The following is a 12,357-nucleotide window of genomic DNA, read 5'->3' on the forward strand; positions in this document are numbered from 1 at the left end:
CCTCCACTGTGGCTTGCTTGCCTCTATACGAGTCACCCAAGATGGAAGATGCACAAGGTATTTTAAATCAGAAAGAGGAGTTAGGCAGGGGTGCATTTTGGCCCCCCTGCTCTTTACATTATACATTAATGGATTAGAACCTGCCCTGAAGGAAGCCTCGCTAGATGTCCCGAGAGTAGGAGACACAAGCATTCCAGTTCTCCTTTCTGCCGATGACGCAGTTTTACTGGCCCGTACAGGAATTGGGCTAAACAAATTGTTAATGAAGTTTGACACATTTATGGAATCACTTGATTTAAAAATAAACGCTAAGAAATCCCACGTTATGATAGTAGGGGAACAAAGAAAAAAGAAAAATACAATGACATTCTTTTGTGGCAAAGATGAGGTTAGTAGGGTCCCTGTTTTTACATATCTAGGTCTCTTATTTGACGAGAAGGGGTCCTGGGGTCCGCAAATGAAACTTAAAAGAAATGTATTTGCAAGATCCACATCAGCCCTTATGGGTTTCTCAAAACGTCTAGGAGCCAGACCCATGGACGCTATTTAAAGGTCTACAAGGCAAAATGCCTTGCAATAGCTACTTATGGGTCTGAGATCTGGGGGTATGTCACTGAAAACCAGCAGATCCAAGTGGTGGAAAACGCATTTCTAAGAACCTAATTATCCGTGCCACAGTCAACCCCTACTTTTTCGATACATGTGGAGATGGGGCTGGATTTTGTTTTAGACAAAGTGAAAATGGCCCCGATAATATGTTGGCTCAAGACTTGGCTTAATGAAGAGATATCTTTGAACCACATGATTCTAAAAGATTGTTTGGCTCTAGATATGGCCAGTAAAATCCCGTGGTTAGCATACATTGAATCAACTTTTAAGAAACTTGGCCGGCAGATACTATCAGGAAAGCAGACTTGGAACTGATAAAAACTGCTATGTTAAATTTCCAACTTACAGAAAGAGAAGAATTAGAGTTGAAAAAACCTTTAGTAAGATTACACTTTGGGTTAGTGAGTTTACCTGGTCTGGAACCCTACCTGAAGCTAGTAACACGCCCCTTCCATCGTTTTCTGTTAATCAGATTCCGATTTAACTTAATTCATTTCTCTTTGGGAGATTTTCCCAAATGGGGTGTCTCGGACAAAGCTGAGCCCTGCAAGTGCGATAATTTATCGTCACAAGATACTTTACATTTTGTCATGTTTTGCAGGTTTTACTCAGACATTAGGAAAAGGTATTTAGTACTGTTGCTTAAGGAAATAGGGTTTGCTCAGGTTAGACCAGCACTTGTACACTTACAATTACTGAGTAATGTCCGGACAATTTTCCATGTCGCTAATTTCTTAGTTGCTGCTGTTCGTATTAACAACACGAAGAAAAAAAAAAGTTGGCTCAGGGCACGCTGTACTCTGATCTGGTATGACGCAGTGGTTCTTATTCGGATTTTAACAAAATGGTATGACTTTTTATCTGATTTTAAGTATAATATTTATTAATGATATTAACTGTATGGAATTTTTTATTGTATACCCCAGTATGAATTTGAGGGGAACGTGTCTTAGGTCCCTGTCTTTTGCCTTATATAATGTTAATTAACAGAATTTATGGTGCTATATCTGTTTCCACTTTTAACTTGTCTACTGATGTAATTTTCTGTAATTGTCTCTTTTTGTGATATTAATTTTATTGAATAAAACTATATGACTGACTGACTGACTCCTGACACTGAGGCCGGAGAGAAGATATGTGGATAGCATACATACCAACATTTGAGAAGAGGAAAGTGGGGGATTTTAGAAAAATAATTGTGAGAATATATTCCTCCCATTGACTATTATGAGGCCTGTATTGGGTCTGTTGTCATGTATGGGACCTAAAAGTGTGCTGCTGCAGTACCAGATATCAGAAATGCAGATACATGTTTATTTTCCCTTACCTGTCAGGAGCATGGAGATAGCACAGTGGCAGAAACAGCACATGACAAAAATGCATAGTCCTGCAGGAGCAGGTTATTGGCAGTGATTACTACGAATCTCACTAGACCCGTCCCAGTCAGCAGAAGTCCACGAGGAATCGGGTTTTTGCATGCGGAAATCAGGAGGTGGGAGACTAGCCTTCATCGGTTTTCTCCTGTCTGAATTGGGAGGGTTGGCATGTATGGGATAGTGTGATGGATGTGCCGGATGGCACACTACATTCCTCTCCAACATGGGTTACCAAACAGCAGCTAATACAACAACTTATTTAGCCCACTGTCCCAAATTACCACATGTGATCTTGTTGCCTTTGCACATTAGGCCAAAAGCAGCATGTGCTTACCTTATGCCCCTCAGGCGTGTTTGGCTTTGCCCTGACTGGTTCCGATGTTGGCTGGCTAGCGGCTACTTTAGGGGCTCTGGACATCTAGGTGTTAAATTTTCGCTTCTACCCAGGATGCCTCGCTCATATTGGCAGTGATTCCTTGAATATGACCTCCCACATAACTTGCCGGCTGCCAGCTTGTGAAGAATGAAATGCTGGGCATGATGATTTTGTGTCATCGTTGGGCAATCACCAGTGTCTCTTTCCTTTCTTGTCATCCTAAATCTTCCTCTTGCGTGATGGTTCTGAACCAGAACCAAGTCCCTTGGTTTGATGTTGCTCACTCTAGCTCTCCTCACCATGCTGGAAGCCTTGTTGTTCTTCTCCCTTCATCTGTGGCGAAGTTCAGAGTCTAACGGTGCTCAGGGCCAGGTTGTCGAGTTGGGAATGACGAATGTGGTCGTCCAAACATTACTAGGACTGGGTCGATGTGTTGTTTTACTGGTGGTGTTTTTATGCATCATAGTTCTCTGAAAAGAATGCTAAAGGCTTATAGCATTGTGAACTTGCATGTCAAATTCAGGAATGACTGCGCCGGGAGGGAGTTTCGAGTCTATAAGTTGCATATCATAGCCCAAGACTTTGTGACTACTGAAACTGATAAAATAACAAATGGATTTATACCAATGAAACACGTGACGTGGTCCACTACCATACAGAGAGACAAAAACATACCTAGGGACAAACGAATCCCCATGACAAGACTTGGACAGATATATACTACTGTTTGGTTATCCATACAAACAATGATTGAAGCCTTGAAAAAGTTTCTATGAAACGAAACACGTGTCGGTTGCCGGTTCAACGCTTGAAAGGAGGATTGCCACATCAAGCTGTTTATCCAGATTATATTGCTATTGTTTTTAACTGTGTAATTCAAGATTCTGGCATATATTCATATTAAATTGATACGTAAGAACAATATTGATGTCCTGCTGGTACTTTGAATTGACTTGCTTGAAAAACTTTATGAATTAACATAAAATTGAATAGGAGTGCCAAGGTTTATTTCTGTTGTATGTTCTCACTGGGTCCAATCGGGCTCCTGTGTTTTGGCACCTTAGGCAGTGGGGTGCAGTCTCTGTAACCTCGAGGGGCACCAATACTTGTATGCTGACATTGAATGCACAAGGGGAATAGATGTGCTACCAATCATTCCACCACTGCCATTTGTAAATATTGTCAGGTCTTCAGACACCTCAGGGTCATCACCAGAAACTGCAGCTAGTTCCTTCAATGGTAGGACCACTGGGGGTGAAGAAGCCATGGTCCCAGGCAGGATATCAGGTATGGAAACTCCACAATCCATTAATATACACCGTGAGGCTGATGGCGGTGGGAGCGAGGTCCCGGCTCTGCAAAATATCATAGGGGCAGCGACTGAGTTGAAGAGCGCAATGTCGGAATCTGCCAACCCTTCGAAAGACTATCCTTTGTTTTCCAAAAAATTGTAAGGTAACCCAGGTGGTCACTAAACTCCCCTCGGCGGATCCGGTATCTCCAGGCGGGTCAACTCAAAAAACCGTGGGTATGTTGTCTGTTAGCACTACGGATAAGGACGGCCAGCTCCACGAGAGAACAACCCTTTGCGGGAAGGCAGTGACACTCCTACTCAGGAGCCAGCGACACCAGGTGACCTAGGGCTCCTCTCTCCCTCAGCATCCAGCAGAGGCCAGTTAAAATCCTGGGCTAAAGAGCGTGATCCATCTATTCAGCAAGGGAATGCAAGCACAAGCTTAACTTTAGCTGCTGGAGGAAGCAGTTTTATGCCCCAATCGTTGATGGTCTCGACGGATCAAATGCATAAGCTGTTTGAAACTATCCTGGGAGAAATACGCGATTGTAAGTCTTCACAGGTCCAGGAACTATCGCTATTACATCTGAGATTGGACAAAATCGAGTCTATGGTACAGCAAAGACCAGAGCGCTTTAAAGAGCTGGAACAACGCGTATCGAATATTGAGGACCACACCCTGGTGTTTGACTCGGATATTGCCTCTCTTCAGAAAAAGCTACATGCCTCACAGTTGAAGTTGGACAATATGGAACATTATGCAAGACGATCAAATCTGTGTTTCAAAGGGATACCGGAGGATAGTGAACGTCTAAATGGCCAGTCCAATCCCCTAGTCTATATAGAGTCATTGATCAAAGAACATATACTTGATAAAGCACAGGAGGACTTCACCATAGTAAGGGCCCACAGAGTCCCCTTTCAGAGACCTCAGGGGGCCAAGTATCCTAGGACAATGATTGTTAATTTTTAAGATTATTGGATTAGAGAGACTATCCTAACCAAAGCGATCCAAAAAAGAGACATCGTTCTACCAGTTGGAGCCAAAGTGCAAGTGTTCTCCAACGTGTCGGCATCCGCAGCACACAGACAAAGGGACTTTGTGGTTATGATGGGACAGTTTATGAGTGCAGGAGCACAGGTCTCCATCGTCCAGCAGTCCAAGCTCAAAGTTCTATGGAAAGGAAAGTTCCATATTCAAAGTCAACATGTTTCGAGGTTATCCCCTAAACCTCTTCTTCAGGGTTTCACTAGGTCCAATTGACGGACGCAAGCCGAGTCAAGGTTATTCAGGCTCCTCCACCCTGGCAGACCATGAGGCTATTTTTGCTTAACTACTAAATACGACGTGTTCAGTGTAACCGTAAGTAAATTGTTTACGCTGACACTGAGGTGCGCGTTTATTATTATTATTATTTTTCCTTGTTTCATCACTTTATTACAGGTTGTGCACAGAGTGGTACACATGGGGCTGGTCCCCATGCGGTCCTGATGAAGAGGTTTAGGGGATAACCTCGAAACATATTGACTTTGAATATTAGGGACTATTAGCACATAATTACCTAATTCCTCCCTTTTATTAAACCCCTCTTTATCCTTTATCAGCTCGGAGCAAGAATAAACTTTTCCTACACTCACTAGCTAGGTAAATTTTAATCAATCCACACCACTCCCCCCTCACTGCACTACACATAGTCTTTACTATTCAGTGCACCTACTTAACTGTCGCAAGTCGCAGCACGCCCCAAGCAGTGGATGCTTGGGATGGCCCCAATGATGAAGCATGTCACCTAGGGGAAACCTTGGGTGAGTGAGGGGACTCAAGAAAAGTATTTTCTTTTCTTTCAATTGTGGTGCGTTGACTCATTGAGTTGACCCCCCCATTTCCCTACTAACTAGGTTCACTGATCCACGATCTCGGATCTTTTTGTCTTACGAGCTCCATCATACAACACTCCCTTCCAAAGACCCAATTGCCTCTCAACTGATCCCTATAATAGCCCGCCTAGAACTCAAAATCGACTATTCTGGATGAACTCTCATCACTACATAAGGACACAAAGAATCGCCACATCCTGCCCCATGGCAAAGACTGATCCTGCCACAAACTTTCACTCTGATCACTCATCCTCTATCCCTAGGCACACAATCTCCTACATTCATCACTATGCAAAACGTAGATGCACCATGACTGGAATGTTGCAGCAGGAAGCCAAAATGCTGTGTAACACATACGAGAATGATCCAAACCGACCTCGCCACTGCAAGATCCTGGTCATCTTTGGCACCGGTAGGACCCCAGTCACCACTAGCCCCCCTAGGCTGCCTGCCCAACTAACTACCATCCACCCCAGTCAGCATGGTCCGAGATCTGTACCTATTCTATACTGCATGCTACTAAACTGCCGGTCTGCTGTTAATCATCCAATTGAAATAGCTGAAACCATCCTACAACACAAAATTGGCATCTGCTTTCTAAGTGAAACCTTGATGAATTACCACTTTTCGCCTTTCACCAATCTCCTCACCCCTCCAGGTTTCTGAATCATGACCTGTGACTGCAAGGATCATGCTGTTGATGGCTTAGCCATCTTACACAAAAACAATCTTTACGTAGCTCCCTTCCACACTACTACATACCTTACCTTCGAATATTTAGGAGTTCAGCTCTCCTCCAAAGGCCCCAACCCAATCAAATTTCATGTCATTTATCACCATCCAGGTGAAAAAACTCAATTCTTTGAAGAAGTAACAGACCTAATAACTCAAAACTCCCTAAAAGGCAGCACAGATATTATACTAGGAGACCTAAACGTGCACCTGAACAATGCAGAACATTTAGTAGTACAAGACCTATACACCCTCCTGGAAGCAAATGACTTCATCCAACACTGCATTAATCAAACTCACATTAAAGGCTCTACCCTCAAGGAATCATCTCTAATCATAGCATCTTATCCCTCTACTTAATACTTTCCACTGACCGGACTGATCACCACCTAATTCATTTTGATCTCAATGCCTTCCAACCTAAGGTTTACCCCCACACTCAACTATACATTAAAAGTTTGTAAGCCAAACATTTCCAGCATCTAAACAGCACTCTCTCCATGGTACAATCCTGCTGGCCAACAATCACCTTAAGCTCAACCCCAACAAAACAAAACTCATCTTCTTCCACCCAAAAGAAAAGTCCTTTCCCATTTATATCTGATTCGACAACCTCACTAAATTAAACTGCTAATTATCCATCTCGAACTCTGTCAAATCTCTAGGATTGCACTTGACAGTAACCTGAACATGAAAGAGCATATTAACCCCTCAGCTAAAGGTACCTTCTACACACTGAAGCACCTTAAAAAACTCAAACCCTTTATCCCCCTCGAAGACCTAAAGAGCATGGTGCAATCCCTAGTCCTTTCCATGCTGTTTTACGGCAACGCTACAATCACAGGCTCTCCAATAACACACCTCATTTCTCTGAAAGCTACACTCCACGCAGCAGCCAGGCTACTTTTGGGGGTGAGTTGCTTTGACCATATAACTCCCACCCTCAAGAATCTCAATTCGCTACCTATCGAGGCAAGATGTATACACAAAACTGCCTGTATCTCCCACAAAGCACTGTACACTGAAAAAGAAATGTAACTCACTAACAAACTATCAAAAGCTGGCCAAAAAAGACCCTTTCAAAGCTCTAACACCCTACTCCTAATTCCGCCAAAGTTTAAGAAAGAAAAATCTAGCACCTGCCCCTTCTCTGGGAACGCTCCAAGAATTTGGAACTCTCTGCCTCAGGATCTGCTTGACAACCAATCATTCCCTCCCTGCAGAAAAAAACTTTGACTTCTTCTTCTCAATGAATACCTAAACCCTCCCCTTAAATCATCTGCCTTGGCGGAGGCTCCCCGCTCACCCCAGCCACAGAAATCAGAGCTTCACTACCTCAGAGAACAAACAGTGCTGCTTCTCTCCCCAACTCCACAACACCCTACCATATCTACCTCCTAACTACAACTTCCAAATATTGTATTATTTACTGTCTTTTTCCTTTATATTCTGTTTTATGTATTTCTTATTTACTCCATATGTAACTTGTGTAATTGCTGCTATACTAACTCCGTAAAGTGCTCTGATACCTTCTGGTCAAGTTCACGCTATACAAAACTCGATAAATAAAATAAATAAATAATAAAGCTGTAGCATAATTAATACACATTAGCATTCAACCTTCCCTTACAGCAAGCAGTCACTTCCCCACCAATGTCAATACCTTAATACCATATTACCACAAAAGAAATCATGAACACGTCTGTACAAATGAGGATCTTTTTTGCTCCTCTTGTTAAGAAAAATAGTAGCTGTTAGAATTCATTTCCTAGGAAAGGATGACTCCAGAAAAACAGTGTAAAAATATCAAAATCTATACCCTTTGATGCAGTGCTGTCATAGAATACTTATCTGAATACAAGTGTTTGATAACTCCAGGAATAGTGTTTGTATTCCTACTCTGGCAAAAACAATCTGGTGGCAGTAACTATCTTTGTTGCCTAGCAAAGAACAGAAGAGCACTCTGCAATATTATGAACATATACTCTACAATTTCAAGATGGCCACAATCATTGCAAGCCTCATGAGAGTCCTATGGTACCTTTGGAGTTTAATAAGTTCAAGACTCCTAGAGTAGGTTGGCAGAACCTTTATTGTGGTTAAGTTAGGTACAGGTCATCATACTCTCGGAGCAGCACTCAACCACTCTCCCACCAGATCCCAACCAACACTCCAGCCCAACATTCCACCCATGGAATCCCCAACCTTCTGGTTCTATAATAGGTGACCTAACCAGACACGTAGTAAGAGAGAGAGAAGAAGATAGGCAAGACAGAACATAGCAGAGTTGTATTCTGTTCTCACTCTGCCCATGTTGCTCACATAGTGCGTACATCTCAGATGTGAGGTCTCACATCCACTTTGTGCACACACACCACTGAACTGTCCTGCCTCTGAAGGCACCTGCACCCATGATCTTTATCAGAGAGCACTTCCTCACCTGCCCTATTACTACAGGTGAGTGTGGTCTGCAGATCATGACATTTGGTGTTTTGTAGTCTGCTGTAGGATGCTCAGTTGATAGGGTGTCTTGTAAGCAGTGATCGTGCATGGAATGTTATGTTATGTTAGCTAGTGATAATAATAATAATAATATCCACATTTGTAAAGTGCGAACACTCACCCGTAAGGATCTTTAGGCGCTGGGGGCCGTCGGGAAGATTAAGCAAGCTATTGCCCAGAGTCACATGGTGCTGGGCTAATCTGCCGCCGGCGATCGAACCGTGATCCCCAGATTCCGGAGTCAGTCGCCCTGGCCGCGGTGCCACACCTCTTCCCTAGTCTACTGTTTTGTGATGTACAATAGTATGGTGTTATGTGAAGTATGTTGATGCAGTGTGGTGTTGAATTGCTTATGTTGTATGGGGAGGTGTGGTGGTCTGGTGTTCAGTGATGTATAATGTGGCACTGTATAATGAGGTGAAGTATTACGGTGTAGAGCTTAATTGTAGAATGTGCCAAGTAGGTGATTTAAATGGTGTGGCGTTGCATTGTGTGGCATACTATGATGTGAAGTGTTACCTGTGAGTATGGAATGTATTTACAATATTTCTTTATTAATATTTTAACCATTGTACATCTGTTTCACTCCAGTTTTATTCACAGTTATAACATCATCTATGTCTGAAAGCTACTGAAGACATTTTAATGTACATAAATCCCATGGATAGCCCCATTCGTGCTTGAGGCCCCTGTATGTCTCATAACCCATGACTGGGGGTGAATGTTTTGCCAATGTGCAATATTCCGTCCATCTTGTGTGTTTTGCTGTCTCATAACCCACCCACCTAATCCCTCTCCCTCTCTGTGAAGAGTTGTAGTTAACATAATTTAAGAGTGCAACATACATTTCAGCGTTTTCCTATTTACCCCCACTGACCACTGGAACCAATCTTTTATCTCAATTGCTTTAACATTTTCAATGTGCCTCTACCTAGGGTGACCAGGCGACCCGGATTTGCCGGGACAGTCCCGGGGTTTCACCAGCTGTCCCCCAGCAGATTTTGGGAAATGTAGGTCATGTCCCTGTTTTTAGAGAGGGCTGACTGAAAACGGTGGCATTTGCCTTTTAATGTTTTACCAAGCAGGGATAGTTACCAGTTTTTATTAGAAAGTGGTTTAATTAACAGCCATGATACGTGCGTTAAAAACTGCATTTTAATTATTTTCTTATTACCTCTTCTGTAATTCTATGCTGATGAGCATTGTCAATCTGTGCGCTCAGTTAAAGTAAAATTGTAGTCCTTTTTTTATTTTAGTGAAATGTCCCAGTTTTTGGCTTGAAAATTCTGGTCACCCTACCTCTACCTGCTGATATAACCAGGGCCAGCGCTAGGCATGGGCAGTTGCCCAGGGCATATCACTCAGCTAAAAAGCAGGGGACCTGCTTCAATGTGAAATGCCACACTTTCACAGTTAGCCCACCTGCTTCTGCAGGTCCCCCTGCCCCACACAATCACAATACAAATGTAAGATGTCACTTGACCTTGCTGGTCAGGGCGTGGTGGCATTCCTGGGGGTGCAGGGGTGGGGGCTAGGGACAAACAGAATGGGGAAGGCACAGTAGAGGGGCCAGCAATTAATTTGGCTCACAGTGTCAGGTAAGGGGCAGCGCCTCTGTTAAGTACTGACCATTCCCTTTCTGCATTTTGTTTCTAGGTGACAGAAGGCCCCTTTGTTTCCAGGACCAGCCAGACACAGGTAAGGAGAGGTGGGTGAGGGGAGGGAGGAGGAAGCAGCCAGATCAACTGGCTTTTGTTAACTTTTGCATCACTCATAGCAAATATTTGTTTGATGGGAATGTGCATTTAAAATATATGTAGAACTGCCCTGGTAGGGCAGGCAGTGTTTTGTAGAATGCCTTGTTACCGCTTCAAGGCCCAGGGGAGGTGGCCCCCTTTCCCTGGGCCTCTAAGCACTGGAGCAAGCTGCATGGTCCAGGTGGGGGTTCCCTGGGCCTTGTAGCCATTACTCCCTCTTTCCTTTATTTGTTCCCCTGTGAAATGGATCCAAAAAAGAAAAACACTTTTGCTTGAAAGGTCGTCTTTTTCAGACATTTTTCACTTCCAAAGTGCAGCCTCAGGAAGGAGAGAAATAAAAGGTTGAATATGTGAAAAAGATTAAATTAAGCAAGACAGAGTGGGTCAAAAAGGGGCCAGATTGAGTTTATTCATACCCAAAACACATTAGCGCCACTTTACAGAGTTTGTCAGTGAAGTGCTATTTTTCTTTTCTTGTCTCCCTCTGGACAGCATTGTTTTCCCTGGGTGGGAAAGTGCATCATTCCTGGATGTTCTGCCATACCTGCTTTATGGGTGGATTGGAAAACAAAATGCATACCGCGGCTCTGTATTCACGAATGTGGTCTTTTTAAACTATACTGCTTACGTTTTGTAAGGATATAAGCAATGGACATTGAAACGGGTCCCTTCCTGCCCTGTAGTCATGTCCTTAACTTTTCATGCAAAAGCACGCATTGGTTTCTGAATAATAAGTGCAAAAGTGTTAAGGTAACCAATTAGTTTCTTCTTACATTTCACATGCTTTACTTAATCTTGCATTCCCTATGAGTGTTTGCTTTTTCCAGGATGTTGTCGTTTTTTTTTAGGCAGCATATTGCTCTTGTCTAGTGCGTAATTTGAAATGAGTAGCATCCAGGTGTTTATAGCGGGCGCAATTGGGTTGTAGTTGAAGGCAGTGCGAGTTACTCTCAGTGGGGCGGTATGGTGTTCAGTGGGGGAGAGGATTTGGCACTATGGTCAGAGCTGGTCAATTTGTAACTGGGGAACCAGGTTCAGCCTTCATGACCAGTCCCTCAGACCACTCTCCTGAGGGAGTACATTCCCATGCTAGACCTTAGAATGCCCTGCTAGACCATAGAAGCCCTGGTGTTTTAGCACCAGCAGGTAGACCCTAGCGGTGGCAAGTGTGGGTTCACCTTGAAGTCCTGTTCACCACAACCCCTATTGAAGCTCACCTCCAGTCTTTTGGGCAGGCCTACGAAGCAGCACACCCTAGAGCAACAGTGACTCTGTCACTGAGGTCACAGGACCATTGAGCAGGGAGGACCTAGGGCAGTGCGACCGGTGAGATCGCACTGAGCACTGACTTTGGGTGGGGGCATCATGTTTGCAAGTATATTATGTTTTTAAAAGCACTTGCTGCCTCCTTCCTGGCCTCCAGCAATTTTCTGCAAAAATAAAAATGTAATGATAACTCTGGTGATTAATGTTCTTTCTAGAGAGAGATGGAGTTTTGTCAAGTGGAAGTTTTGACTCGTGGAAAGGTAGTGCAGAGGGTTAATGTGCCTGCTGTAAAGAAAATGTACCATGCAGGTCACAAAGTGCACATAATGTAAATCAGTCAGTGGGTTACTGCTTTTGTCAGTGAGATCCTTTTGTTACTTGCAGTTTTTAAGTCAAAATCCTAACATAGAACAGTGAGCTATTAACTGTCATCTAAGAGCTGCATGCAAACTGCAAGGTATAAATTAGAGCATTATGGTTTTTTCCACAGTCTTTGATTATCCTCATGTTGCAAAAAGGGTTCTTTTGGATAGAAATCAATTCTGATGAATAAAGAGAACCTCGAAC

At 43.3% G+C, this 12,357-nt stretch overlaps 1 long non-coding RNA gene across 1 annotated transcript in view; it reads left to right on the top strand.

Moving 5' to 3' along the window:
• LOC146831461 (uncharacterized) overlaps window positions 1-12,357 on the top strand; it is a 32,040-nt gene that overhangs the window by 3,323 nt on the left and 16,360 nt on the right. The window contains exon 2 of the long non-coding RNA XR_014961293.1: window positions 10,424-10,465. This is a non-coding gene — a long non-coding RNA (uncharacterized LOC146831461). The remainder of the gene's footprint in view (window positions 1-10,423; window positions 10,466-12,357) is intronic.

Source organism: Triturus cristatus, chromosome 5_1 (genome assembly GCF_964204655.1).
Source record: "Triturus cristatus chromosome 5_1, aTriCri1.1, whole genome shotgun sequence".
NCBI lineage: Eukaryota > Metazoa > Chordata > Amphibia > Caudata > Salamandridae > Triturus > Triturus cristatus.